The sequence below is a fragment of the Schistocerca cancellata genome, chromosome 5, assembly GCF_023864275.1.
Source record: "Schistocerca cancellata isolate TAMUIC-IGC-003103 chromosome 5, iqSchCanc2.1, whole genome shotgun sequence".
Classification (NCBI taxonomy): Eukaryota; Metazoa; Arthropoda; class Insecta; order Orthoptera; family Acrididae; genus Schistocerca; species Schistocerca cancellata.
In genome coordinates, this window is record NC_064630.1 from 668,642,042 (window position 1) to 668,649,466 (window position 7,425).

General features: G+C 46.7%; 1 pseudogene; it reads left to right on the forward strand.

Annotated features, from left to right (window-relative positions):
- The first annotated feature begins 7,044 nt into the window (after positions 1-7,044).
- On the forward strand, positions 7,045-7,162 carry LOC126189890 (5S ribosomal RNA; annotated as a pseudogene).
- Positions 7,163-7,425: the final 263 nt, after the last annotated feature.

The window sequence follows — 7,425 nt, forward strand, 5'->3', positions numbered from 1 at the left end:
TTCCAAAGCTGACGTTATTCTTTAATAGCAAAGCTGACGTTATTCTTTAATTAATTTGACTGAAGTTGTGTAATTCATAGTTAAACTTTTTCTTGACAACAATAAAATTTTGCGAAGTTTTACGTTGATAGTTTTTGAGATGGATTATAATCAGTAATGCAATATTGTTGGCAAAAATTAATTATACTCTGAATGAAATTATTTTACAAACGTTCAAATCGGACTTACTTTTTACAATAATCTTACAACTTGCATTGCGCAAACATACCTTCAGTAGTCTTGAGTTTCTCAAAAAAATAATTCAATAATATTAGTTCCTCTTATGATAATAGTTAGCTGATGTCTCTGTACATCCGTTTATAATCTCTTGTAAATCATAGCTAGTGGCTGGCAGGCACACTACTCCTCTCAACCTCTAGCTTCAGACCTGCTTCCGACTCGCTTCACATCTCGCTTACTACTGACTTCCTACGAAAGCTAAAGTGCGGTCTCTCCTGCCAACAACGCTTTCTGGTGCAGACAATCCCTGCTACCATTACAAAATGTATCAATGCGCGGTCTTTCGCGCTTTTTTCTTAAAATGTATCCATACGCGGTCTCTCCCGCCCTTTATAAAATTATATCAATGTGCGGTCTCTCTTGCCAACAATACTTTGGTGCAGACATTCCCTGCTACCACAGCACACTGGACTCGCACTCGGGAGGACGACGGTTCAATCCCGTCTCCAGCCATCCTGATTTAGGTTTTCCGTGATTTCCCTAAATCGTTTCAGGCAAATGCCGGGATGGTTCCTTTCAAAGGGCACGGCCGATTTCCTTCCCAATCCTTTCCTAACCCGAGCTTGCGCTCTGCCTCTAATGACCTCGTTGTCGACGGGACGTTAAACAATAACCACCACCACCACCTGCTACCACAATTATTTCCAACATGACAAATATTAATTATTCCTACTTAATCCTATTAAAAAATATAAACATAATTCATAAATTGTGGTTTGACAATAGACAATAGAAATATACACGACTTACAGCTTCTCAGCCTCAAGAAAATTTATTATATTCGATTTGAGAATATCTTCAAGGATTCTGCAGCAAGCCGATGTTAGGAATATTGGTCTGTAACTTTGCGGGTCGGTTCTTTTGCCCTTTTTGTAGACAGGAGTTAGCTACACTTTTTCCAGCAGCTTAGGGTTGTCTGCTGGGCTAAAAATTCACGATAAATGCAAGCTAAGTAAGGACCAATGCACTAGAGTACTGTCTGAAAATCCGTATTGGGGTTTCATCCGGACCTGATGACATTTTTTTTCAACACCTTCAACTTTTCACTACTCTTGTGGTTGTTATTACCATGTCGTCTATACGGGAGTCTCTTCGATAATCAAACGACTGTATGTTTATACGATTCTCCTGCGTAAACGATTTCTTGAACGGGAAATTTCGTTTTGGCTTTCGTTTAACTATCTTCAACTGCCACATCATCCTGGTCAACAGGTGACTGGATCGAAGCCTTAGACCCACTCAGTGAGTTTCCGTAGGACCAGAATTTTCTCAGGCTGTATGCTTCGCACGTAGATCTTTTCACAGACGCACGAATCTCTACTAACCTTTGGTTGTCATTTGCGGTTCTCTTCTGAATCGAGTGTGCAACGTTCCGGATCTGTTGCACTGCAATCCATGAACAACATTCCTGGGGGTGATTTCCAACAAGATAACACTCGCCCACTTACCGCTGTTGTAGTCCAATAAGCTCTATAGAGTGTTGACATGTTTCTTTGGCCTGTTCGATCACCAGTCTGTCTCCATTCGAAAACATATGTGATGTCATCATATGACAACTCTAGCCTCATCCACAAACAGCATTAACTGTCACTTTAATGACTGACCAGGTGCAACAGGTATGGAACTCTGTCACACAAACTGATATCCGAGATTTGTACCACACACTGCATGCGCTTTCGCGTGCTTGCAATGAACAATCTCGAGGTTAAACCGGTTATTAATGTACCAGTATTTCACATTTGCAAAGACTTATCTCGGGCTTATTTTAACCAGTGATCTTGGAATGTTAATCACTTAAATTGCGAGGTGCCGGGGCTAGCAGTGTATTTAACACTAAATTCTTCTTGAATCTTCGCATGGAAATGATGCTCTAAGCCCCCCCACTTTCTAACTCCCACTTTTGCTGTTGCACATGGATTAAGAAGAAATGTGAACTGACTGCAATCGATCCTGCAGGTGGAGTAGAAAAGAGTTTGGCACCTGCAATAATTTAATTGGATAGGAATTAATTACACTCCTGGAAATGCAAAAAAGAACACATTGACACCGGTGTGTCAGACCCACCATACTTGCTCCGGACACTGCGAGAGGGCTGTACAAGCAATGATCACACTCACGGCACAGCGGACACACCAGGAACCGCGGTGTTGGCCGTCGAATGGCGCTAGCTGCGCAGCATTTGTGCACCGCCGCCGTCAGTGTCAGCCAGTTTGCCGTGGCATACGGAGCTCCATCGCAGTCTTTAACACTGGTAGCATGCCGCGACAGCGTGGACGTGAACCGTATGTGCAGTTGACGGACTTTGAGCGAGGGCGTATAGTGGGCATGCGGGAGGCCGGGTGGACGAACCGCCGAATTGCTCAACACGTGGGGCGTGAGGTCTCCACAGTACATCGATGTTGTCGCCAGTGGTCGGCGGAAGGTGCACGTGCCCGTCGACCTGGGACCGGACCGCAGCGACGCACGGATGCACGCCAAGACCGTAGGATCCTACGCAGTGCCGTAGGGGACCGCACCGCCACTTCCCAGCAAATTAGGGACACTGTTGCTCCTGGGGCATCGGCGAGGATCATTCGCAACCGTCTCCATGAAGCTGGGCTACGGTCCCGCACACCGTTAGGCCGTCTTCCGCTCACGCCCCAACAACGTGCAGCCCGCCTCCAGTGGTGTCGCGACAGGCGTGAATGGAGGGACGAATGGAGACGTGTCGTCTTCAGAGATGAGAGTCGCTTCTGCCTTGGTGCCAATGATGGTCGTATGCGTGTTTGGCGCCGTGCAGGTGAGCGCCACAATCAGGACTGCATACGACCGAGGCACACAGGGCCAACACCCGGCATCATGGTGTGGGGAGCGATCTCCTACACTGGCCGTACACCACTGGTGATCGTCGAGGGGACACTGAATAGTGCACGGTACATCCAAACCGTCATCGAACCCATCGTTCTACCATTCCTAGAGCGGCAAGGGAACTTGCTGTTCCAACAGGACAATGCACGTCCGCATGTATCCCGTGCCACCCAACGTGCTCTAGAAGGTGTAAGTCAACTACCCTGGCCAGCAAGATCTCCGGATCTGTCCCCCATTGAGCATGTTTGGGACTGGATGAAGCGTCGTCTCACGCGGTCTGCACGTCCAGCACGAACGCTGGTCCAACTGAGGCGCCAGGTGGAAATGGCATGGAAAGCCGTTCCACAGGACTACATCCAGCATCTCTACGATCGTCTCCATGGGAGAATAGCAGCCTGCATTGTTGCGAAAGGTGGATATACACTGTACTAGTGCCGACATTGTGCATGCTCTGTTGCCTGTGTCTATGTGCCTGTGGTTCTGTCAGTGTGATCATGTGATGTATCTGACCCCAGGAATGTGTCAATAAAGTTTCCCCTTCCTGGGACAATGAATTCACGGTGTTCTTATTTCAATTTCCAGGAGTGTATATAAAGGAAAGTTTCATTAATGTAGTGAGAAATGAAAAGGTTGCTCTACCGATTAACAGAATGAAATTTCTGTCCAAAATAACAAATTGATTTATTTTGACTACTCAAAATAATAAACAAAACACATGAAACATTTACAATACATCAAATTGGATACTCAAATAAATGCTGTGAAGGTGAAGTTGTCCATTAACTAGATTGTGACATTCATGTCCAAGTGGCATGTGGAGCCAATTCCATGCAACTCAAATCTTAAGAGAAACACCCAGCCAACCCAACAGTAATTGCTGCTACAGTAGTGATAACTCAGACAATGAACACCCAAGACAGAACAAAGAAAAGACGAACAGGTGCACTCCCTCTGAGCTCTGATTATCACCTAGCAAAATTCCCTGATTTGCTGGTGCTGCGGATGTACATTACCAAGCTGTCTTCTTAACTGCAAGGACACAATCTGGCATACCGGAGGCGATGGCTCGTTGCTTCGACGTCCCGTCGTGGTGATGATAATGTCGTGAGTACAGCCCGAAATAAATTCTCCTGGTCTGTTTGTTCCAGACTAAAGACTTTCTAGCAACACAAATACGCCTCTGAGGGAGACGAAGAAGGCTCGCTACACAATCACTGACGGTACAGTGAGTGATTTTAACAAGAGAAGTCACACAGTAACTCTGGTACTGTCAACTTTAGCCAAAACTGCTCAAGACAGAGAACATAGGCCGCTTGGACGCAGAACACTCAATTTCCAACTGTACTCAGAAAGTTACATTGAAGTAGAAGCTTCAGCGCATTCGTCAAACAGTTACAATTAATTGAAAGTATTAGACAGCCAACGAAAGGCAGGCTGTCCAGAGCAGCGAGAGCTCAGTCTTGTAACCTACTCCGACCGAAAGCCGAGAGCCGACTCTCTCAAGAGCACCTGTACAAGCTGAACACAGAACATTCCTGCCCCCACGACAGTGGCCGTGGTTAAACGTTCCAATCAGAAACTCGAAAACTGGCGGAATATTCCACTCTATTGCTGATGCACTACTATTCCACCAATGGAGGTACTTGCCGCCAATTTCTGCGCCGATTTTGCTACGTCACGGAGCTATCCCCTGAGCAAGCCAATCACAGTTATGATTTTGCAGAAAACGCAGGAATTTGCACGCCAAGACTGTCTGGGAACACAAGTCATTCCCATGCCTCGCTGGTAGCCCGCCAGAAAGTGTTTTCACTAAGTTTCTGCGAAGTAACGGAAAATCTAGTCCACCCGCTCCTTCAGGTCCCTGCGGGCGTGTCGCCCCCGCTCTTATGACAATGTCGGCGTCTGGAAAGCATCCACTCGACTCCCTCGCACCCGTCGGCTTAACCCTCTCATGATCAGCAAAACCCGCCTGTCACCGGACCACCCGGGTGACGAGAGACACTGCGTGGGAAGTCCGCGTGTGAAGGAATAGTGACTTTTCACCGCTTGCAATTAGAGAGGAAAATCGAATTACTCTGAGTAAGATTGAAATATTAGAGGGGGCTCATGCCACCTCTCAAAATATGTGACATAGACAAATGTAGTGCAGAAATTATTATACATTTGTTATTTTTTGGCGTTGTGATTTTTTTCCGTCAGTGTAATTTAGAAGAAATGTTAGAAACGTTGATTATCCTTTAATGTTTTCGATAGGCGTACGCCGGGTTTTACTCCGGTATTTGGTGGTTCGTCGAGTGAAACGGACTCGCTGACGGCGGCCGGTTACATAAAGTTGCCGGCGCTCGGAAGACCCCCGTGCCTGCCCAACAGCTGGCGGGCCAATCAAGTCGCTGGCGCGTCTGGTGCTGTTCCCGCGGCCGCCGCCGCCGCCGCCTTCTTCAGCAGATAGCCTGGGTGTCGGCCCGGAGCGCGTGCATTGTTAAAGAGCGGCGTGTCGCCTGCAACATTCAGCACCCCAGCTAATGGCGCCCGCCTCATGCAGCCGTAATGGCGCGCAACAACTGGGCCAGAGGCGGCCACCCAGAGCACGGCGCGTCACACCCCGCACACTCTCCGGCAGCCACGATAGCCCAGCTCTTTTCTAGTTCCGCACTGCACTGCGCTTACAACTTCGGCTCATACACAATGAACGTACTGTTTGCGCCGCACTTCAGTTTCCCACATCCGGTGTGGCCACCGTTTGTAGTTATGCTGTCATGTCGTGTCACGTCATGTCATTGTCAGACCGCATCAGAAAAATAAGGCAAAAAGGAAAGTAGAATCTTAAAATTACTGGAATTTTTTTAAACTTAGATGAGAGTCGAGTAATACTGGAGCACAGACAAAACTGGTACCCAGAAGACGAAGATACATACTTCATAAATGCCCTGCTGTAGATGGTTTTCTTCCTGTTTGCGCACGTTATTTTGAAGCGATGTATTTCTTTTACCTGCTCTGAAGTCTGATATGTTTCGACTCTAATGTCGCATCTACTGTGGGCCTCACTTTATTTATGAATACTGTTATAAGATACTGGTGGTCTCTTAGGACTAAAACCATGGCATGAGTACTCTAATTTGTCTCGGGATATAAATATGAAAATATCTTGGCAGTACTTGTTTTAGTTTTCGCGACTGAAACGGCAAAACTTCCGTGAACTTTATACAATACTTTTTAGAAATAAAAAGAGTGCCACTGTAAATAACATGTAAGAGTCAATACATTTTTGGGAAAGTAATATGAGGAAGAAATACATTGTTATTTGCAGAAGCTGAGGTTTTGAAAAAACTAAAGAAAAAATTTCTAAAATTGTGATAGCAGTCGCTTTGAACCTCACACACGAAAAGGAAGACTACTTTTACTGCTACTGGTGGTCGTTTTAATACATGCCAGACAGATATGGGAAAAACACAGAAGTTGAAAAGGAAAGTTAATTTTATGAGTTAAGGAGGTACTCGATTTGTCACATGGCCTTATGATCTCACTTATCAATATGATGTTGTGACCACTTTTACCTGGATACATGCAATGCTTCATTTGGAAGGGATGTCATGAAGCACAGAATGTTGCATGGAATCCATTACTTCTTCCGAAGTGGCAGACGCCTATGTGAAGGGGTTACAGTGTGCTTGAATAATAGTTGTCGACCAGAACCTTGAGGGCGAGTATTCCTGCACCCACCTTCCCATGTCACATCGGATGCCCCGCAAATCTGAAGACTGCACGGTTGCAGCAGCCCGGCCACGTAGAGACCAATGAGTTCTCTTCTAAGCTTTGCCAAAGTGCTGATAACGCTGTCTTAGACGCGTACGCTGCATCTCCCTGTCCTTCACAGTGATCACTCATCATCTGACATTTTTCAGGTCCCTTATATACGTTGGCAACGGCCTTGCCGCAGTGGATACACCGGTTCCCGTAAGATCACCGAAGTTAAGCGCTGTCGGGCGTGGCCGGCACTTGGATGGGTGACCATCCCGGCCGCCATGCGCTGTTGCCATTTTTCGGGGTGCACTCAGCCTCGTGATCCCAATTGAGGAGCTACTCGACTGAACAGTAGAGGCTCCGGTCACATAAAACCATCATTACGACTGGGAGAGCGGTGAGTTGACCACAAGCCCCTCCTACCCTCATCCTCAGTTGAGGATGACACAGCAGTCGCATGGTCCCGATGGGCTACTTGTGGCCGGCAGATGGAGTGCTTTTTATATAATTACCGGGCCTGGTAACATTACTAAACACGAAAAACACTAAGTCACTTTG